Source organism: Dromiciops gliroides, chromosome 2, assembly GCF_019393635.1.
Source record: "Dromiciops gliroides isolate mDroGli1 chromosome 2, mDroGli1.pri, whole genome shotgun sequence".
Taxonomy (NCBI): domain Eukaryota; kingdom Metazoa; phylum Chordata; class Mammalia; order Microbiotheria; family Microbiotheriidae; genus Dromiciops; species Dromiciops gliroides.
In genome coordinates, this window is record NC_057862.1 from 373,642,177 (window position 1) to 373,665,843 (window position 23,667).

Sequence of the window (23,667 nt, forward strand, 5' to 3'; positions counted from 1 at the left end):
TACTAGCTGTGTGACGCTGGGCAAGTCACTTAACCCCAATTGCCTCACCAAAAAAAAAAAAAAAAAAGATCCTTATTGCTTTTTTTTTTTTTTTGGTGGGGCAATGAGGGTTAAGTAAGTGTCTTGCCCAGAGTCATACAGCTAGTAAGTGTCAAGTGTCTGAGGCTGGATTTGAACTCAGGTCCTCCTGACTTCAGGGCTGCTGCTTTATCCACTGCGCCACCTAGCTGCCCACAATTGCTTATTAATGTGTAATTATGTGTGTTGGGCTGGAGAAGGTATAAAGTTTAGACCAGCCATGCTCCCTAACCTCATGGATCTCATAGTCTAAGCGGGAAGAATAAAATACTTTTGTCATGATCAGAGGTTGTCAATATTGTGTGTCATAAGCTGTGTGACCCTGGGCAAGTCACTTAACCCTCAGTGCCCCGCAAAAAAAAAAAAAACCAAAACAAAACCAAAACATAACAGCTAGTGCATTAGAGAAGCAAGTATGAGCAAAGTTCAATAAAAAGTCTGAATAGGAAGATGAGACCAAAGAAGGCTTATGGTAGGAGGTAGTGTTTGAGTTACACTTTTTTAAAAATGTAGGAACTCAACAGGAAAAGAAGGGGAGTGAGTAGAAGCATAGGGAACTGGATGAGCCAAGACAGAGGTGGGGAGTACAAGGCACATTTGAGAGAAATGGTGAGTAGTAGTTCGGCTTGGCTGAAGCCCAGTGTGTAGGGGAGGGAATTATATGCAATGAGGCTGGAAAGATGGATGGATGCCAGGTTGTGGAAGGCCCTGGGATGCCCGCACGGCAGAATGCTATATCAGCGAGGGAGAACACGCTGGCATCTGCCAGCTCCAGCTATAACCAGCAGGACATCTTCCTCGCTGCCTGGCATAACAACACCAGCCCCCAGCTTACTACTCGGGCATCTGGGCTGCTCTTCAGTCCACTACCCTGGGCTGCAGACTGCTTTGGCAATGGCAGGCCCTTCCCATCAGCTGACTCTCACCTTTCTGACAATTTCCCTTCCCTGATGGGTTGAGATAGCTTCCTAATAATAACAGCTCATATTTCACTCACTCTCTAAGGTTTGTGACCTTGCAAGACAGATGACGCAAATACTGATCTACCCAAATTTTGCAGACGAGACTGATGCTGAGACCATCAGTTCAGTGATTTGCCCAGAGTCACACGAATGGTAGAGCTAAGACTCAAACCTAGGCTTTCTAAATGTAGGGCCAATGTTCTTTCCACTAATTTAGGTGGTTATGTGAGGAGTATCTATCTTTCCCAGACACAGGGGAGAGGTTGGGTGGTACACAGGTCCAGTGTAAACAAAAAGAAACCAACAAACTCAAAACCTTCCCAACAATTAGAGCTAAGCCAAAGAGGTTGGTGTGAGATACTGGGAGACTGGATGATCACTTTTCAGGAATGCTACAGAGACACTGAGTTACAGTAAAGCACACTGCCCTTGGAGTCAGGAGGATCTACGTTCAAATCCTGCCTTTGGTACCTGTGTAACTTTGGGCAAGTCATTTAACTTCCCGGAACTTCCACTTCAACCTTAAAATGAAGAGTATAGTACCCGCCTCACCAGGTTGCTGGGAGGATGAAAGGAGATAATACATATAAAATACTTTGCAAACCTTAAAGTGGGACCTCTCAAACTTCTTAATGTTTGTGCTTCTCCTATTTATCCTGTATATATCTTATTTGCATAGCTGTTTACATGTTGTCTCCCATATAAGAATGTGAGGTACTAGAGAGCAGGAACTGAGTTTTTACCTTTTTTTGTATCCCCACTGGGCATGTGCCAGTGCCTGGCATATGGTAGGAACTTAATAAATGCTTGTTGGGCATAGCTAGGTGGCACAGTGAATAAAGCAGTGGCCCTGGATTCAGGAGGACCTGAGTTCAAATTCGACCTCAAACACTTGACCCTTACTAGCTGTGTGACCCTGGGCTTAACCCTCATTGCCCTGCCCCCCCAAAAATGCTTGTTGATGTCTAAGTGCAAATCATTATCATTATCAGCATTGAATTTATTCCTGCTCAGGTTCAGATTGGACTAGATGATTCCTGAGGTTCCTTCCAATTCAGGGATTCTAGAATAAAACAGGTGAGTCTGTACTAAGGATTTTGTTTTGCTTTTCTTATTTCTCAATGGGGGTAGGGTGGAATGGGAAGGAGTGGGAGAGAGAAAATGGTAGATATTCTTTTGAAAATAAAAGAAAGGGGAGCAGCTAGGTGGCACAGTGGATAGAACACCAGCCCTGGAGTCAGAAGGTCCTGAGTTCAAATCTGAACTCAGACACTTAACACTTACTAGCTGTGTGACCCTAGGCAAGTCACTTAACCTCAATTGCCTCACCCAAAAAAAAGAAAGAAAATAAAAGAAAGGGGGGCAGCTAGATGGTGCAGTGGATAGAGCACCAGCCCTGGAGTCAGGAGGACCTGAGTTCAAATCCGGCCTCAGATACTTGACACTTACTAGCTGTGTGACCCTGGGCAAGTCATTTAACCCTCAATGCCCCGAAAAAAAATAATAATAATAAAAAAACTTTTTAAAGAAAATCAAACAAAAAGCAGGATAGGACAAGGCAGGATTACAAAACGGAGTCTAATCCAGTCTGGCTGAAACCTAGAGTACATGAAGTAATATTAAGACTAGGAGGCTGGAAATAATAAAGCTAGACAAAAGGATTTGGGATAGGGAAGGGCCTTAAATGCCAAGCAAGAGAAGGAGTTTGGGATTAGAGAGAAGCAAGACTGGAGGCAGGGAGAGCTTCCAGAGGACTATTATCATCTTCTATAGCCAAGCAAGAGGATATGACGTATGGTGACAGCCATTGGAGTTCAAAAGGAAGAAGGAAGAAATGATATGCTATCAGAAAGAACCAATAGAATTTAGCAAATGATTCAACGTGGGGGGTGAGGTTAGAGAACAGAAATGATTTCAAGGTTTCAAATCTGACTGACAAAGAAAAGCGAGCAACTGTGCCAGCAACAGAAACAGGAAAATTAGGAAACCTGATTTCCATTTTTGACAATTACTAAGATGAAGGTGATGCCATAACAGTTTATCTGGCTCTCTGCAAAACTGTTGACAACATCTCATGCTGCTATTTTGTAGAAATGAAGAGATATAGATTAAAGATTTTTAAAAATCAGATGGATTCAGAACAATTGAAGGCCAGATTCAGCATAGTTGTTAATAGTTCGATGTCAACATGGCAGATCATCTCCAGTGGAGTGCCCCAAGGGTCTCCATGTGGCCCTGTGCTGTTAAAATTTTTTTGTAGGGGCAGCTAGGTGGCGCAGTGGATAAAGCACCAGCCCTGGATTCAGGAGGACCTGAGTTCAAATTTGACCTCAGACACTTGACACTTACTAGCTATGTGACCCTAGGCAAGTCACTTAACCCTCATTGCCCCACAAAAAAAAAAAGAAAAAAGAAAAAAGAAAAACATGGAGATACTTGAATCTATGAAGGAAGATTCTACCCACCTCCAGAGAAAGAGATCACAAATAGTACAGTCTTACATATATGTGTATGTATGTGTTTATAGATATCTATGCATCTATGTATATGTATACATAGATACATATACATATATGTATGGGTGTTTATGTATCTATTTTGATAGAAAGATTGATAGATAGATAGGATAGAGATTTTAAAGAAGGGCCTTGGCTTCTAGGAATAATGAGGGGCTAGTGCCTCTGTCCTGGTTAGAGCACAGGGATCCACAATTTAGGAAGACATTGTTAAGCTGGAGTGTCAAAAGGAGAGCAGCCAGAGTGGTGAAGGGCAGTAAGATCATGTTATAGGATTAATTAAAGGAACTAAGGGTTCTTAGTGTGCAAAAAACTCAGGGAGACATGATAGCTACATCCACATAATAGAAGGGCTGTCATGTGGAAGAATCCTGTTTAGCTGCACAGGGGCCAAATTGAGGGCTTATGCCCCAAGAGAAATTGGTTGGAAGTTGCCAGTTTGGATTTGATGTCAGGAAAAATTTCCCAACAGTTAAAATTGCCCTAACGTGAAATTGACTGCTTTAGGAAGTGGTGGGTTCCCGTTTCTTAGAGGAAATCACTTGTAAGAGATGCTAGAGTGAGGACATCTTTAAGTATGAATTGTAGCAGATGCACACTTGGGTCCCCTCCAACTATACCATTCTGTTATGTTGTAATTTTACAAATGAAGAAAATGAGGCTTTTTGGTTTTGGTTTTTTTTTTTTTTTGTGGGGCAATGGGGGTTAAGTGACTTGCCCAGGGTCACACAGCTAATGTCAAGTGTCCGAGGCTGGATTTGAACTCAGGTCCTCCTGAATTCAAGGCCAGTGCTTTATCCACTGTGCCACCTAGCTGCCCCTAAGGCTTTTTAAATAGAACCAAGACTTGAACTCAGTACTTCTGACTCTAGATCCTTTCTCATGATGCTATGAATTTTGGCCAGGGATGAGCAAGAGTTTCATCTTGAGGGTGAGATTTGAGCCTGGCCTTGAAGGTTGGCTCTTGAGTGGAAGAGAAGAAGGGAGGGACATTCCAGGCAAAGGGAACTATTTGAGTAAACAGGCCCAGAGAGACTCAATGATTTTACTATGGTCACATGGGTAGTTCATAACAAAGCCAAGATGGAGTGAAACTAGTGTTTACATAATTATTTTTAAAAACAAGTCTGGGGGCAGCTAGGAGGTACAGTGGATAAAGCACTGGCCCTGGATTCAGGAGTACCTGAGTTCAAATCCAGCCTCAGAAACTTGACACTAGCTGTGTGACCCTGGGCAAGTCACTTAACCCCAATTGCCTCACTAAAAAAAAATTTTTTAAAACAAAACCAAAACAAGTCTGGTCAGCCCAATGCTTCCAATTCTAACTGCTTGTTCCAATGTCACCAAAATCTCAACATACTCCATGACACTGCAAACTTGTTGCCAAACTGAGTTTTAGCATTATTGTATCTCCCAAGTAAAAAAACGTAGATAGTAATAGAGTCAGTTTTGGGGAAGGAGAAAGTAACTATTTTACTCCAGCAAAAGAATGTTAGTGCAAATAGAAATATAAGATATACAAATGTGGTTTCACACCTACCCCTGACCTATGCCCCTCTTCCTTTAAATCTCACACTAGAGGAATACTAGGTTTGGACTCAACTGACTGAGTTTAGCAATTCAGCCACTGTCAGTGATCTCTAAAAGATCAAGGAGAATGAGAGAAGAGAAGGACTAGAAAAGCACAGTCCAGATTTTCTTTAAAAAATAAAAAAGAGGAGGAGTCAGGCTGCTAGGTGGCACAGTGGCTACAGAGTTGGCCCTGACAAAAGAAGGAAGGGCAGAGTGGGGGAGGGGACAGACAGAAGCAAATCCCTTTTGAAGAGTGATAGGATGAAAGAAGATGGATAATAGAATAAATATCATGGGGAAGGGAATAGGATGGATAGTGATCATGAAAAAGAAAAAAGGGGGGGAAATGTACAAAAAATATTTATAGCAACTCTTGGTGGAGGCTAAGAATTGAGAATCAAGGGAATGTCCATCAATTGAGGAATGATGGAAAAAGCTGTGTTATATGATTGTAGTGGAACGGTCTTGTGCTACAGGAAATGACAAACAGGATGATCCCCGAAAAACCTGAAAAGACTAATGAACATCGATGTATAGTGAAGTGAGCAGAGCTGAGAGGACATTGTGTGTAGTGACAGCAGTATTGTTCATTGAGCAATTGTGAATGATTTAACTACTCTCAGCAGTGCAATGATCCAAGACAATCCCAAGGAAGTAATGAGGAAGTTTACTATACACTCCTATAGAAAGAACTGATAAAAAGAACACTTGTGTCCTGTACATATAGAACCTGATTGTGATCTTGTGGAGGGGGGAAGAAGGGAGAAAAATTTGGAACTCTAAATCTTATGAAAATGAATGTTGAAAACTACCCTTACATGTAACTGGAAAATAAAATAAGTTTGTTGCAGAGTTGGCCCTGGCGTCAACAGTACCTGAGTTCAAATCTGGCCTCAGACACTTACTAGCTGTGTGACCTTGGGCAAGCCACTTAACCCCAAGAAAGAAAGAAAGAAAGAAGGAAGGAAAGAAAGAAAGGAAGGAAGGAAGGAAGGAAGGAAGGAAGGAAGGAAGGAAGGAAGGAAGGAAGAAAGAAAGAAAGAAAGAAAGAAAGAAAGAAAGAAAGAAAGAAAGAAAGAAAGAAAGAAAGAAAGAAAGAAAGAAAGAAAGGAAACAAGGAAGGAAGAACCAGGAGAGCATTATGCAGATTGAACCATACTATTTCTACTTTTGGACTGGTTTTTTTTTCCCCTTCTTTTTTGAGGTTTTTCCCTTGTGCTCTGATTCTTCTTTCACAAGATGACTAATGTAGAAATATGTTTAATGTGATTGTACATATACAACCTATATCAGACGGCTTTCCATCTTGAGGAGGAAGGAGGGAAGGGAGAGTGAGAGAAAAAAAATTTTGGAACTAAAAATCCTGTGAAAAAAAATGTTGAAAACTATCCTTATATGTAACTGAAAAATAATAAAATGCTTTTTTTTAAAAAAGAAGGAAGGGGGGGCGGCTAGGTGGCGCAGTGGATAAAGCACCAGCCCTGGATTCAGGAGTACCTGAGTTCAAATCCGGCCTCAGACACTTGACACTTACTAGCTGTGTGACCCTGGGCAAGTCACTTAACCCCCATTGCCCTGAAACCCCCCCCCAAAAAAAGAAGGAAGGGGGGCAGCTAGGTGGCAGAGTGGATAGAGCACCAGCCCTGGATTCTGGAGGACCTGAGTTCAAATCCAGCCTCAGACACTTAACAATTACTAGCTGTGTAACCCTGGGCAAGTCACTTAACCCCAATTGCCTCAAAAAAAAAAAAAAAAGAAGGAAGAAGGAAGGGAAAAGGGAAGATGGAAGGAGTGGCAACTATAAACTGTAGACCAGTGAGCCTAACTGGTTGCTGGAAAACTTAGAAAAGTATTACAAAGAAGAGGGTAGAAAAAGATCCAGTGATTACAGAGTAGCAATATGGTTTCATTAAGAGCAACTCATGAACAGATCCAAATTTATAAGAGCCATTCCCCAGCTGATAAATGATCAAAGGATATGAATAAGAAGTTTTCAAGGGAAGAAACCCAAGCTATCTACAACCATATGAAAAAATGCTCCAAATCACAGCTCTCAAACCTTTTGGTCTCAAAACCCTTTAATACTCTTAAAAATTATTGGGGCAGCTAGGTGGTGCAGTAGATAGAGCACTGGCCCTGGATTCAGGAGGACCTGAGTTCAAATCCGGCCTCAGACACTTGACACTTACTAGCTGTGTGACTCTGGGCAAGTCACTTAACCCTAATTGCCTCACCAAAAAAAAAAAAATGCTTTGAGTACCATCTGAGCGAATATGTTCATCATCCAAGGACTGCAAAGATGCTCATTATCAGGATTAACTACAGACTCATTTAGTTTTTACCTGCAGCAACTCATTAATAAAGAAAAGACCTATACCTAATGAAATCACAAATTATTGAAGTACTGAATATAAAAGCATATTGTACCCTTATCAAATCTGCTAATGACATCAAGCTAGGAAGGACAGCTAATACACTGCAAAAAAGAGTCAGTTTAGGTGACACAGTGGATAAAGCACTGGCCCTGGATTCAGGAGGACCTGAGTTGTAATAGAATTTATTAATTTGATCATTGACAATGCTGTGCTAAGGTTTAGTAAAAATGTAGCAATTCAAACAGTTAAAGAAGAGAATCCAGCTTTCCAGACCAGAGTCCAGAATCCAGTTTTTCTAGTCCAGAATCCAGTTTTCCAGACCAGAATCCGGTTTCCTCCTGATGACATCTTACCACTTGAAGAAGACAAGAGAACTCAGAGACTTTATATGAACTGTTTTGTTTTGTTAGTTTTTACTATCTCCTTTCTGTTATAATATACACCATCTGTAACATATACTCTCTGCAGAGGTCCTCCCTTTGCAAGACCAATGTCAAAGCGTCGGTTCATGAGGACAAAAAAAATCGCCCCTCTGGACAAAACTTTCCTCTCTTCCTTTTCTATGTTGTTGTTCACATATTATTAGTTAGCAATAGTTATTATATTCTTTTTACTGTTCCATCAAGGAAACATTCCGTTTCTTGAGGAATCAAAGGGGGGAATGTGGTAAAAAGGACGCCAGTTTTTGAAGGACCACCCTTTTGGGGAAGAGACTTCCGGGGTGCGAGCTGTGCAGCGCAGTCATCGGACAAGGAGAGCGGAAAAGAGATCTCACTTCCGTTCTCTCCTTGCCTTTTAAGCTCGCACCCCGGAAGTGGAGTGCTTAGCAGCCGGACCAGCGTGCTTAGCCCATGCACGGCCGTCAGTCTCCTCCCTGAAAGGGTGGTCCTTCAAAAACTGGCGTACTTTTTACCACAGAGTTCAAATCCGGCCTCAGACACTTGACACTTACTAGCTGTGTGACCCTGGGCAAGTTACTTAACCCTCATTGCCCCACCCCCCCAAAAAAAAAACCAAAAAAACAACACACAAAGAAAGAGTCAGTTAAATTAAAAAATTAACAGGATACAATGTTGGGGCCAATCTAATAACATGAAGTAGAGATTTTTAAAATGGAGTAGAACCCTGGGCAAGTCACTTAACCCCCATTGCCCTGCAAAAAAAAAAAAGGCAATAATATAAAATGGAGTAGAAATAAATTCTCATACCCAGGTTCAAAAAAATCAGCTTTGCAAATACAAGATAGGGAAGGCATGGCTAGATTGCAATTCATCTGATACAAAGGTTTTATGAAACTGCAAGTTCTATATTGTCAATAGTCAAGTATAATATGGCAACAACAACAACAAAAAAAACCTCCTTTGAGCTTTTTGAGAAGCACATTATCTAAGACTAGGGAGGTGACATGCCTCTAGTATTCTGGACAACTAAATCAGACAACATTCAGATTATCATATTGCGTTCTGGGAGGCCCATTTTGGGGAGGGCATTGATAAGCTGACTATTGTTTCCAGAAGGGTGATCAGGCTTTTCAAGGGTCACGAGATCATGCTATCTAAGAAGAACTAGAGATGTCTAGCTCAAGAAGAGAAGACTTAAGAGAGATATGAGAGCTGTCTTCAAGTATCTGAAGGCCTGTCCCATGGAAGATTAGACTCATTCTGCTTTGTCTCAGAAATCGATGAAAGTTATAGAGAGACAGATGCTGATGGTAAGGAGAAATTTTAGTGAGAACTTCCCCAAAGTGGAATGACCTGCCTCAGAAAGTAATAATAACTAATATTTATATAGTATTTTAAAATTCTAACTTCACAACCATTTCAAGCAGCTACAATAGGCATTATCCTCATTTTTTAGATGATGAAACTAAGGTTCAGAGATTGCCTATGATCACACAACTAATCAGTGTCAAAAATTAGACTTTAACCCAACCTTCCTTATTTCAAGGCCAGCACTCTAACCATTATGGAACACTGCCTCTCCAGGTAATAGGTTCTTCCTCACTGAAGTTCTCCAAGTAAAGACTGAAAAACTCTTGCTTCAGTAAGAGAGGATCCTTATTAAAGTATGATTAAATGGGGTGTGGACAGTGCACCCACCCTGGAGTTGGGAGGACCTGAGTTCAAATTTGACCTCAGACATTTATTAGCATTGTAACCCTGGGCAAGTCACTTAACCGTGATTGCCTCGGGGAAAAAAGGTATGATTAAAGGAGAGGTTGTGGGAGGTCCTTTTCAACTCTGAAAGTCTAGAATTCGCCACAAAAAAGAAGTAAGAGGCCCTATCCCACCTACTGGCCCTCTTTTCCCATACTCCCTGCCTCACATGAAAAACAAGGCATTTGACAAGGTGTATAAATGTGAGTTCTAAACATCCCTCTACTCTCCACTATGTAAACACTTTGCTCTTGCTATCTGTGCACTGGGTACATTCAGGTTCTGGTTCCTTAAGTACTGAGGTAAAAATCAATCAGCATCTGGGACGCCTCATCCTCTGAATTTTGCTAGTGGATTTTTGTAGTTTTGTACCCAGGTCAAACTCAAAAGTGGAGGTCAGAGTCCGTGAGAAAAGGAACCTTTTAAGTCACGAGATGGATTTTCTGGAGTCACATCAGCGCTTACGCACTCCCCACAATGCACCTTTTCCGAGAACTCCCTTCCCCAGTCTGCGGCAGCATAGCGGACTCAGTTGGGGCCATACTCACGCCTCTGGCCGTAATCCAGGCCAGTGCCCAGCACTGCCCAGCTCCGTGCCACTCCCACGCCTTCTATCCAGCTCTGCTGAGCAAGGTCGAAGAAGGGGCGGGTGAGAAGCAACTCTCAACCTGCTCCTACTCCCGCTTCGGAGTGTGTGCGACTCGCGGGGCGATTCCCGAGGAAATTTTTGTGCTCCCAGCAGAGGGAGGGCGAGGATTTCCGGTCCGGAATGGACCCTGCCAGGTCCATGCTGCAAACCTCTGAGCGGCAGCCGGGCGTTGAGCACCTTCTAACAAAAGGAAAGAAGACGCTACGTGGTTACATCAACTCCCTGCAGCTCCTGCCTCCCGCCTATGGAGGATCGCCCATCCGCTCATCAAACCCGGTCACCAAACGTGGTGGGGGGGTGGGGGGGGGGTGTTGAGTTGACTGTCGCAGCAGGAAGTGCCCAAACGTAAAGCGGCGACCATAAGAATTAGAGCTGGACACCTCTTTCGAGATCACCCAGCCAAAATCTTCTCCTTTTGCATATGAGGAAACAGAGGCCAAGACAGAGCTAGAGACTTAATACAGGTGTAGTAAGATGATCTAGTTTTTCCCACCACCTCCTTCCGATACACCCAGTCTACTGAAGAAGAAATTGACCCGGGCCAGCTAGGTGGTGCAGTGGATAGAGCACCGGCCCTGGATTCAGGAGGACCTGAGTTCAAATAAGACCTCAGACACTTGACACTTACTAGCTGTGTGACCCTGGGCAAGTCACTTTACCCTCATTTCCCCGCCCCCCAAGAATTAAATTGACCCCCCAAAAGAGGAAGGGTTTCACAAATGGAGTTCACAAGGGGTTCCAATCTCAGATCTACTGTATGACGGCTCTCGGGGCCTCAGTTTCCCCCAATGTAAAATGAGGAGGGATTGGTTTAGGTGATCTTCAGAGCTCCTTCCAACCAACATGGGAAGAGTTAGACATCTGGAGGGGGTAGATCTGCCTCGACCCTGAGAAAAACACTCTCCCTTCCTGGTTCACCTTCCCCTTTCTCTAGGGCAGGGATTCAACCCTTTTTGGTGTGTCATGGACCTCTCTGGCAGTCTAGTGATGTCTATAGACCCTTTAGTATTATCTTATGATGATAAGGAAGTTTTAAAATCATAATTGAATGAAAGGCTAAATTCCACTTCGAGGTTCTTAAAAATAAAGATGTAATTGTCTTCACCAAATTCACAGACCCCTTAATCACCTCTTTCTCCAGGTTAAGAACCCTGCCCCCACCCCAGAACACTTCCAGTTATAGATCCTATGATCATTTGAGAGGTGTAAACCTGTTTTAGAAACAAAAGGCAGAACTTTGTCTTTACTTGTAAAATTAGGGGATTGGAATAAATCTAAATTTGTAGCTGGACAGGATCTTAGAGATCGCTTAACCTGATCCTTCTCAATTGATCAGTAAACATTTATTAAATACCTATTATGTGCAGGCATTGTGCTAAGCCTGGACCTTACACACACACACACACACACACACACACACACACACACACACACACTCCTTTTTGATGTCCATATATGTGTAGCTATTATGCTGAGTCATGGTGCAAATTGTGCTGAAGCTAAATGAAAATTAAAATGACCATGCCTGGTATACATATGGATTATTTTTAGACCCTTGCAATAACACTGCAGTCCCCCAAAGATCTTCTGCCCATGAATTGGGAACCACAGATATAATCCAAACCCCTCATTTTACAGATGAGGAAACTGAGGCCAAGAGAGGGGCAAGGGCTTGCCCAAAGTCATATGGGTACTAAGTAGCACAGCCCAGTTATGAACTGAGGTCGTCTGCCTCCAAAACCAATGCCATTTTCACTATACTTGATAGATTTAGGAGGAAAGAAGTTAACCTATAATTTCTTTTCTATGTGTGTGTGTTTTTCTTTATATAGTTTTGGGGGGTTTTGCTGGGCAATAAGGGTTAAGTGACTTGCCCAGGGTCACACAGCTAGTGTCAAGTGTCTGAGGTCAGATTTGAATTCAGGTCCTCCTGAATCCAGGGCCAGTGCTTTATCCATTGTGCCACCTAGCTTCCCCTAACCTATAATTTCACAGGGACAGTTTCCAAGGCCTTAAATGTTACTCAGAAAAGAGCAAGAAAGTCATAGTAATTCTGGTGCACTTTGATACTGGTGCTTTACAATCTATAATAAAAATAATCATTTAATGCTGAAATTCTTCACAAAATTACAGGATTTGGGAGTAGGAAGGGACCACCAGGATCATCTGGCAAAAGCCATATACAAAAGGAATCCCTACCTTGAATCCAAGATCTTCTTGAAGCCTTCCAAGGAGAAGGAGGCCACCACCTTTTATATCAGGCCACTTTACTTGTAGAGAGTTCCGTCAGGAATGCTTTCCTGACATCAAGCCTGTCACAGGGGGTTTGTGGTGGTTCTTAGGTATTTCCTCTGTAAAGAATTACACTCTCACACAGTCCAATTAGAATTAAAGTGGTCTTTTATTTGACACGAGAAAATGACCAAGTGGGAAATCAAAGACTTCACAGGACTTAGAAACATTCTCCTCCTAGAACAGAGAGAAGGTAAAAGCTTATATAGAGGATACATGAGGTGTCCGCTTGAAAACTGGAAAGTTCCCTTTTGGGGTGGGATGGAGAAAGCTTGGATGCTTGTCATATTCCTGAGAGTTGAGGGGGATTTTTTTTTTTAAATGATGGTCCTGACCTTTGGGGTTATCTCTGTCTGCTAGCCCAGGTCAAGTAGTAGCCACACCTAACTGACTTTCCTGCTATAGAATTCTTTCAATATGTATTGACCAATCTAAACTTTAATCATCCCTTGATTCCTTGATATGGCTGTCCTGTTATCTGGTCATCTCTGGTTTGGCTTCTCAAAGGAGAAACTTCTGATTTATCCTGAGCCCCATGTCAAAGCCTAAACTTTCCTCTTCGGGACTTCCACCCATCATTCTTGGTTCTTCTCTGTAGGGATAAATCAGAATAAATCTAATCTGTGTACCACATAAAGATGACTGCCATAGCGTCTTTTCTTCAAGCTAAATGTCTCTAGTTCTTTCCATAGATCCTCATAGGGACTTAAGGCTTTCTGCTATCCTGGTTGTCCTTCTTTGGACACTCACCAGTTTATCAGTGTCCTTAAACTGTGGAGTCCAGAACAGAACAAAGCACTCCAGATAAGGGTACAGTAGGACTATCACCTCCCCATTCTTTGAAGTTCTGCTTTTTTTTTTTTTTTTGCAGGGCAATGAGGGTTAAGTGACTTGCCCAGGGTCACACAACTAGTAAGTGTTAAGTGTCTGAGGTTGGATTTGAACTCAGGTCCTCCTGAATCCAGGGCCAGTGCTTTATCCACTGCACCACCTGGCTGCCCCCAAGTTCTGCTCTTTTTTTAAAAAATTATTTATTTATTTAAGTTTTCAACCTTTCTTTAGATAAGATTTCCAATTTCAAATTTTTCTCCCTCCCTTCCCTCCCTCCCCCCCCCTCCCCTAGACAGCAGGTAATCGGATATATAACATTAAACATATTTCTGCATTAGTCATGTTATACAATGTAACGATTGGAATGACGCCACCTGCTGGAGACTTACTGTAGAAGAGTTCCACCCATGAAGCTAAGGTCTTTGAGGACAAGACCAGGAGTCTTTTCTTTGGCGTCAGGAAGTGATGTTTGCTAGTGGGAGGAAGAAGGAAGAGCTGGGTGCTCTGACTCAGGCTTTTCCTGGGGTCGCTGGTGGAGAAGGGAGCTAGAAATGCGCTCTTTCTTTAATAGATAGGAATCTAGGCCTTTTCTTCTCTCTTTACCAAATTCTTATTCTCCATAATAAATGCTTAAAAGTCTAACTCTTGCTAAAGCTTATAATTTATTGGCTATCACTCATTAAATATTTTAGACAGTTTGGCTAGAATTTTAGCCCTTAACAACAAGAAGAATCAGAGCAAGAAGGAAAAACCTCAAAAAAGAAAAACAACAGCACCAAAACCAAAAGAAATAGTATGGTCCAATCAGCATCCATATTCCACAGTTCCTTCTTTTTTTCTGGATTTGGAGAGCCTTTTCCATCATGAGTCCTTTTGGAACTTTCTTGTACCTGTTGGATTGGTGAGAAGAATCTAGTCTATCACAGTTGATCAACACACAATGTTGATGATACTGTGCACAATGTTCTCCTGGTTCTGCTCATCTCATTCATCATCAGTCCAATGCAAGACCCTCCAGGTTTCTCTGAACTCCTCCTGCTCATCGTTTCTTTTTTGTTTTGTTTTGTTTTGTTGTTGTTGTTGTTGTTGTTTTAATTAATAAAGTATTTTTTCCCCATTACATGCAAAGATAGTTCTCAACTTTTGTTTATACAAGCTTTCCAATTTCAGATTTTTCTCCCTCCCTCCCCCCTCCCCTAGACAGCAGGCAATCTGATATAGGTTATATATATATATATATATATATATATATATATATATATATCCATAATAACATTAAACATAGTTCTTCACCAAAAACAAAAGAAATAGTATGGTTCATTCAGCATCTATACCCCACAGTTCTTTTTTTTTTCCTGGATTTGGAGATCCTCTTCTATCATGAGTTCCCTGGAACTCTTCTGTACCATTGCATTGGTGAGAAGAATATAGTCTATCACAGTAGATCAACACTCAATGTTGATGATACTGTGTACAATGTTCTTCTGGTTCTGCTCATCTCACTCATCATCAGCCCACGCAAGACCCTCCAGGTTTCTCTGAACTCCTCCTGCTCATCGTTTCTTACAGCACAATAGTATTCCTTTGTATTCATATACCACAACTTGTCTAGCCATTCCCCAATTGATGGGCATCCTCTCAACTTCCAATTCCTTGCCACCACAAAAAGAGCAGCTATAAATATTTTTGTACATGTGGGTCTTTTTCCCTTTTCCATCATCTCTTTGGGAAAAAAGACCCAAAAGTGATATTGCTGGGTCAAAGGGTATACACAGTTTTATAGCCCTTTGGGCATAATGCCAAATTGCTCTCCAGGATGGTTGGATCAGTTCACAGCTCCACCAACAATGCATTAGTGTTCCAATTTTTCTACAACTTCTCCAACATTTATTATTTTCCTTTTTTGTCATTTTAGCCAATCTGATAGGTGTCAGGTGGTACCTCAGAGTTGTTTTAATTTGCATCTCTCTAATCAATAGTGATTTAGAGCATTTTTTCATATGGGAATAGATAGCTTTAATTTCTTCATCAGAAAACTGCCTGTTCATATCCTTTGACCATTTCCCAATTGGGGAATGACTTGGATTCTTATAAATTTGATTTAGTTCCCTATATATTTTAGAAATGAGGCCTTTATCAGAAGTACTGGCCATAAAAATTGTTTGCCAGCTTTCTGCCTCCCTTCTAATTTTGGATGCATTGCTTCTGTTTGTACAAAAAAAAAATTAATGTAATGTAATCATGCTCTTTTTAACATAAGCCTAGATTGAATTAACTTTTTAGCCATATTCCAGTGCCAATTCATATTGAACTTGTGATCCACAAATACCCCTTGACACTTTTCAGAACAACTGCTATGTCTATCTATGCTTCCCCCATCTTATAGTTCTAATTTTTTTGTACCCAGTTGCAAGACCTTACATTTATCCCTTCTGAATTTCATCTTATTAGATTCAACACAATGCTCTAGCTATCAAGATCCCTTTGGATTCTGACTGTCTTAGCTATCTTTCCCACCCTTGTGTCATTGACAGATGTGGTGACCATGCCATCTCTTTATCCAAGTCATTGATTAAAATATTAAACAGCACAGGACCATGAACAGATTCCTGAGACACTCCACGGGAGACTGACATTGAACCATTATCACTTAATCTTTGAGTCCAGCCATCCAATCAGGTTTGAATCCATGTGATTGTATTATCATCTAATCCATATTTCTCCATCTTCTCCATAAGAAGAATATGAGATACTCTGCCAAAAAACTTTCCTGAAATTTAAGTAAACTCTACACAGTTTTCCTTTAATCTACTAAGTCAGTAATTGAGAGAGGGGGAAGGAAGGGAGGGAAGAAGGAAGGAACGAAAGAAGAAAAGAAGGAAGGAAGGAAGGAGGTTAGCCTGGTGTGACCTGTTTTTGGTGAAGCCATTCCAGCTCTTTGGAATCACCACTTCCCTTTCTAAATGTTGTACAACTGTCTCTTTAAGGATCGGCCATAGAATTTTCCGAGGCATCAAAGTCAAGCTCATTGGACTGCAGTTCAAAGACTCTATTCTCTTCCCTTTCTTGAAATTTAGGACAACATTTGCCCTTTTTCAATTTTATGGTACCTTTCCTATTTTCTATAATCCTTCAGACATCACAAGCTCAGCAGTCCCAACTGCTAGTTCTTTCAGGACCCAAGGATCTGGGCCAAGTGATTTGAATTTATCAGTGACAGATACGTGTCCTCGTACTATCTCCTACTCTCTGTTAGTCATTGCTATTTGGTCATATCCAGTATAAAGGTTATCCTACTTTCAGAGGAAGCAGAAAAAATAAAGATTGACCAGTTCTGCCTTCTCTCAAGTGTCAGTTATCACCATGCCCTCCACCCTCCACTTCAAGCCAAGATCCTATCCTCTCTTTGATTCTCATTTTTCTCTCAATATAGGTTTTTAAAAACTTTGTTTTCCTTAGTTTCTCTCAGCAGCCTTAGCTAATTCAGAACTCCAGCAGCTCTGAAACTTTTTACAGGACTCTTATGTTTGTTATGTTATCTGACCTTGCTTCCACCTTCTGTACATTTCTTTTGAAAATCCAAATGGGGGATGGGGGGTGAGTTCCCTGAGCCTCCGTTTCCATCATCAACGAACCTGTGATCTCATCAATACGGGTACTCCCTCTGTAAGTACAGAACATACTCATCTACTCTTTCTTACCTGATCCATGCACTTCTGGTCTACCTCCTTCCATAGTTCCTCCAAAGATCAGCTGATCATACTAGGTGCCTTCCTCTACAGGCAGCTAGGTGGCATAGTGGCATAGTGGATTGAGTGCTGGGCTTAGGGTCAAGAAGACCTGAGTTCAAATTTGACCTCAGACCCTTACTAGCTGTGTGACCTTTGACAAGTCATTTAAGCGCTGTCTGCCTCATTTCCCCAACTGTAAAGTGGGAATAATAGTACCTACCTCCCAAGGTTTGGAGGAAGATCAAATAAGATAACAGTCACAAAAGTACTTAGTGCAGTGCCTGGCACATAGGCACTACCTAAATGCTTATTTCCTTCTTCTCTAGGTCTTTTTATGTTTTGAAAGTACCAATAGAGCACTAAAGCTTGTCCATTTATTAGCTCTCATTCATGCCACACACTTTACCCACACCCTTTTTTCTGATCTTCCATTTTCTTGCTATCATCTCTAACACCACTTCTTGGGCATTAAATGATATCCTGAAGCTTACTTGTGTCTGCCTGGTTGGTTGGTTGTTGTCCTTCTTTCTCAAAGAGGACCAAAATGATATCACTATGTTAGAGTCAAGTTACAGTGTGTCTGACTGTGGCTGATCAGATCAATACGAGCTCAGAAGGCTCTACCACATGGCAGGCACAAATGATCCATGTGAACATTTGGATTGGATTTTTTAAATGTGTCTGCTCTCATCTCTCTGTTGCTCTCTGGGTCACCAGCAGTTTTGATTTCTCATAGGTTGTGATGTTTCCAAGATTTGCAACCATAGAGCATCACCAAAAAAACATTTGGGCTGAAAAAGATACATCTTTGCAACAGGGAATATCTTGAGATCAATAGAAAGCATTACAAATTTTTACAGCCATTTACTTCCTCCAATCAATTCTCTACCCATTTCATTGTCCATAATATGGCAACAGGCATGTTTTACCCATTTAGTTTTTCTTGTATGGATTGTTAGTCTGATTTTTAAAAAATAATCCTTTTGAATAATCATCGTAACATTTTGGTGCATGTTACGGTCAGCACAATGTTATCTGAAAACAAGAGCACTTTAGATGGAATCATTGTTTTCACTTTATTTTTCTTCTCTTTTTTACAATATGACTAATACAGAAATGTTTTGCAAACCTTCACATGCATAATGAGCATCATGTTGCTTGCCTTTGTAATGTTTGGGGAAGGGGCTTGAGAGAGTGAGATTTTGAAACATAAAATAAGGAAAGTTTTTTAAAAGTAAATGTAAAATCCTGCAAAAACAAAACAAAATTAAACAGGAGCATTTGGAATTATTAGGAATGCCTCCTCCATATGTACCTCATACCCATAATAGTGGTGAACAGCTTTGGCACATATGCATCTCTCTTTATCACATTAATGAGAAGGTCATTGAGGGTTATCTCTATGGTCACATTTGTCAAGTAATCCTGTATGGTTTTTAATTTTTTTTTTAGTGAGGCAATTGGGGTTAAGTGACTTGCCCAGGATCACACAGCTAGTAAGTGTTATATGTCTGAGGCCGGATTTGAACTCAAGTACTCCTGACTCCAGGGCTGGTGCTCTATCCACTGTGCCACCTATCTGCCCCCTGTATGGTTTTAATATACACATAAAACTCTTTGTCATGGAGATATTTATGTAATATCTTAAATACATTCTCTTCTTTGAATTTTACAAGATTTCTGTGAAATAGGTGCTGCAATTTTAGCCCCATTTTACAGATAAAGAAACTGAAGTTCGGAGTGTTTGCTCAAAGATGAACAAGTTGTTCTTCAGTCATTTCAATCCTGTCCAATTCTTCATGACCCCATTTGGGATTTTCTTGGCAGAGATACTGGGAGTGGTTTGTCATTTCCTTCTCCAGCTCATTTGACAGAAGAGGAAACTGAGGAAAACAGGGCTAATTGACTTGCCCAGGGTCACACAGTTAGTAAATGTCTGAAGCCAATTTTGAACTCAGGAAGATGAGTCTTTCTGACTCCAGGTCTGACTCCAGGTCTAACCACTTCACCACCTAGTTTCCCTCCAAAACTCAAAATTCTGCATTCATTCCATTACACCATGCCTCTGCTGTTTCACCAACTTTGTAAGGTAGATAGGGGAAGTGTCTTTACCTTCATTTTACCAAGGAGGAAACTGAGTCTCAGAAAAGTTGAATAACTTGTCCACTGTCAGAACTAGTACTCAAACCCAGGTCTCAACTCATCAGAACCATGGACAGAGCCTTGCATGTACTAGATACCCAACTGATGTTTACTATATTGAATTGGATAGACCTTCTTTTGGTGCTTACTATTGTATTTAAGAGCTGGAAGACCCTGTATTTAGAGACCTTATGCTTAGAGAAATGAATTGACGTGGTTACAGTCAGACAAGGAATAAGTAGCAGAGCTGGCATTTGAACCCAGTTGCTCCAATTGTAAATCTACTGTCTCTCTTACAAAATTATATGATGCTCACTCTCTTGTTTTCCCTACCTTCATTTCTATAAATGTTTTTCTTCTTCCTTCTTTACTCTTCTGTGATCCTCAGACAAATTGGTTTCTTCTGAGGCAAACCTAACCTGTCTCCTTTCCTGAGCAAGAGCTCTTTTCCCTGCATACCCCTTGTTCTTCCTAGGTACTTAATCTGTGTTCCTTACCATTTCCTCTTCATTTTGCCTGAAATCTATCTTCTACCCTATTTCCTCTGGGAAGTTTCTCTTGATAACTTCTCATTGTTTTGCTGTTAAGAATCCCCTCCAGCCACCTGGGTCACTGAGGATTCTAACTTGAGGAAGTGAGAGTCCTTTCTAAAGGACCAGAATTACTCCTTTCCAACCAGTAGAGCCCCTGGAAGATATGGAAGCCAAATCTTGATGCAGTATCATTGATGCTTGGCTGCTAAAGGCTCCTAAACTCAAGGAAGAAAGGGATGGACTTCACCTCCCAGCTCAGTGCTTTGTATACAGTAGGTATTTTTAAAATGTTAACCAAACTAATGAAAAGGACTTCTCACTCTTAGGAGACCTACACTTGTTCTAGTTAATAAGAATAACTAACACATATACCTTGATTTAAAATATGATCTTCTCCAGAACCCTGTGAAATAAATACTACTATCTTAAAGATGAGAAAACAAATATTAAGTGACTTACCTAAGGTCAACCAACTAATGGCTGTTAGAAGCAGGCTTCAAACCCAAATCTTTCCTGACTCCCACTGTCTAGCTCAGAATTCTACCCAGAATGATCTTACCCTGCCCCTTACATGAACTCCACCCTATCATTCACACCAAACCTTTAAAATCTTCCCTTCCACTTAACTTAGTTTCTACTTCCTCTATGGAACCTTCTCTGATCCCCCTTGCCCCATCCTTCTATATTGGAAATAATCTTTCCTTCCTCAAATCTCTCAGAGATATGCTTGGATCTGGAAGATCAAATGGTCAAGAAAATCAAAGGAATTAATGAAAAAATGCAAAGGAAGGTAGCCTAACTAAACCAGATCTACATCTATATTATAAAGTTGCAACTATCAGAACTAGTTGGTACTGGCTAAGAAATAGAGTGGTACAGCAGTAGCATAGGTTAGGCACACAAGACTGTAGTAAATGACTATAGCAATCTATTGTTTTATAAACCCAAAGACACCAATTTCTGGGATAAGAATTCACCATTTTACAGAAACTACTGGGAAAACTACAAAATAGTATGGCAGAAACTAGGCATAGACCAACATCTTACACTGTATACCAAAATAAAAATGGGTACATGATTTAGACATAAAGGCAAGGGGCAGCTAGGTGGCACAGTGGATAGAGTACTGGCCCTGGATTCAGGGAGGACCTGAGTTCAAGTCCGACCTCAGACACTTGACACTTACTAGCTGTGTGACCCTGGGCAAGTCACTTAACCCCAATTGCCTCACCAAAAAAAAAAAAAAGTTCAGGGAAGGCTCTCTGGGTCTCATAGACATAAAGGCAAATTAGAAGAGGAGGGAGTAGTTTACCTGTCGAATTTATGGAGAGGGGAAGAATTTATAACCAAAGATGAAATAGAGGACATTATGAAATACAAAATAGATCATTTTGCACAAACAAAATCAATGCAACCAATATTAGTAGGAAAGCAGAAAGCTTGGAAAGAATTTTACAGCCAATAGTTTTTATAAAGGCCTCATTTCTCAAATATATCGAGAATGGAATCAAATTTATAAGTATATAAGTCATTCCCAAATTGATGAATGGTCAAAGGATATGAATGGAGGCAGCTAGGTGGCGCAGTGGATAAAGCACTGGTCCTGGAGTCAGGAGGACCTGAGTTCAAATCCGACCTCAGACACTTGACACTTACTAGCTGTGTGACCCTGGGCAAGTCACTTAACCCTCATTGCTCCACAAAAAAGAAACAAAAACAAACAAAGGATATGAATAGGCAGTTTTCAGATGAAGAAATTAAAGCTATCTACAGCCATATGAAAAAATGTTCCCAATCACTACTGATTAGAAAAATGCAAATTAAAACTACTCTGAGGTACTACCTCACAGATTGGCTAATGTGACTAAAAAAAAAAGGAAAATGATAAATGTTGGAGAAGATATGGGAAAATTGGAACACTAATGCATTATTAGTGGAGTTGTGAACTGATCTAACTATTCTGTAGAGCAATTTGGAACTATGCCCAAAGGGCCATAGAACCATACATATCCTTTGACCCAGCAATACCATTACTCAGCCTATAACCTATAAGGTCATAAAAAAGGGAAAAGAACCCACATGTACAAAAATATTTATAGGGGCTCTTTTGTGGTGGCAAAGAATTGGAAACTGAGGGGATGTCCATCAGTTGGAGAATGGCTGAGCAAGTTGTAGTATATGAATGTAATGAAATATTATTGTGCTGTAAGAAATGATGAGCATCATCAGAGCTGCCTCAAGGAGGGACTAACAGACACACTCAACTGGGTGGAGTAATCTGTTTAATCTGGGTAGTAAATGAGCCTAACACTCATGAGAATTGGCTCAAAGACCTCAATCCCATTAGAATTGGCTCAAGGAGGGAATAATGTACACACTCAATCGGGTGGAGTAATCTCTCTAACCCTGCAGGAAAATAGGAGGGGAAGGAAATAAAGAGAGAGGGGCAAAAGAAGGAAGGGCAGAGTGAGGGAGGGGACAGACAGAAGCAAATCCCTTTTGAAGAGTTATAGGATGAAAGAAGATGGATAATAGAATAAATATCATGGGGAAGGGAATAGGATGGAAGGGAAACAGTTAACAATAGTCATCATGAAAAAGAGAAAAGGGGGGAAATTGTACAAAAAATATTTATAGCAACTCTTGGTGGAGGCTAAGAATTGAGAATCAAGGGAATGTCCATCAATTGAGGAATGATGGGAAAAGCTGTGCTATATGATTATAGTGGAATGGTCTTGTGCTACAGGAAATGACAAACAGGATGATCCCCAAAAAGCTTGGAAAGACTAATGAACATCAATGTATAGTGAAGTGAGCAGAGCTGAGAGGACATTGTGTGTAGTGACAGCAGTATTGTTCAGTGAGCAATTGTGAATGACTTAACTACTCTCAGCAGTGCAATTATCCAAGACAATCCCAAGGAACTAATGAGGAAGCTTACTATTCACCCCTATAGAAAGAACTGATAAAAAGCACACTTGTGGATTGTACATATATAACCTGGTTGCGATCTTGTGGAGGGGGGAGGAAAGGGAGGGAGGGAGAAAAATTTGGAACTCTAAATCTTATGAAAATGAATGTTGAAAACTACCCTTACATGTAACTGGAAAATAAAATAAATGTTTGTTGCAAAAAACAAACAAACAAACAAAAAGAAATGATGAGGATGGGGGCAGCTAGGTGGCACAGTGGATAGAGCACCGGCCCTAGAGTCAGGAGTACCTGAGTTCAAATCCAGCCTCAGACAATTGACACTAGCTGTATGACCCTGGCCAAGTCACTTAACCCCAATTGCCTCACCAAAAAAGAAAAAAATAAATAATGAGCCGGCAGATTTCAGAAAAACCTAGACTTACATAAACTGATGCTCAGTGAAGTAAGCAGAACCAGGAGAACATTGTACACAGTAGCAGCAACATTGTGGGATGATCAACTGTGACAGACTTAGCTCTTCTTAGCAATACAATGATCCAAGGCAATTCCAAAAGACTCATGATAGAAAATGCTCTCAACATCCAGAAAAAGAACTATGGAATCTAAATGCAGATAGGATCATTCTATTTTCATTCTTTGGGGTTTTTTTGTTTCTTCTTTCTTGTGCTTTTCCTCTTTTGTTCTGATTCTTCTTTCACAACATGACTCATGTGGAAATATGTTTAACATGATTGTACACATATGACCTATTATCAGATTGCTTGCTGTCTTGGGGAGGGGGATGGGAATGGAGGGAGGGAGAAAAATTTGGAACTCAAACTCTTACAAAAATGAATGTTGAAAACTATCTTTATGTGTAATTGGAAAAAATGAAATACTATTTTAAAAAAAGAGGT

The 23,667-nt window shown here is 40.8% G+C and overlaps 1 protein-coding gene across 1 annotated transcript in view; it reads right to left on the reverse strand.

Annotated features, from left to right (window-relative positions):
* The window catches only part of C2H20orf96 (chromosome 2 C20orf96 homolog), a 60,052-nt gene extending 49,722 nt beyond the window's left edge, over positions 1–10,330 (reverse strand). The window contains exon 1 of the mRNA XM_043990252.1: positions 10,208–10,330. The gene's annotated coding sequence lies outside the window, so the exon portion shown is untranslated. The remainder of the gene's footprint in view (positions 1–10,207) is intronic.
* Between the last annotated feature and the right edge of the window lie 13,337 nt (positions 10,331–23,667).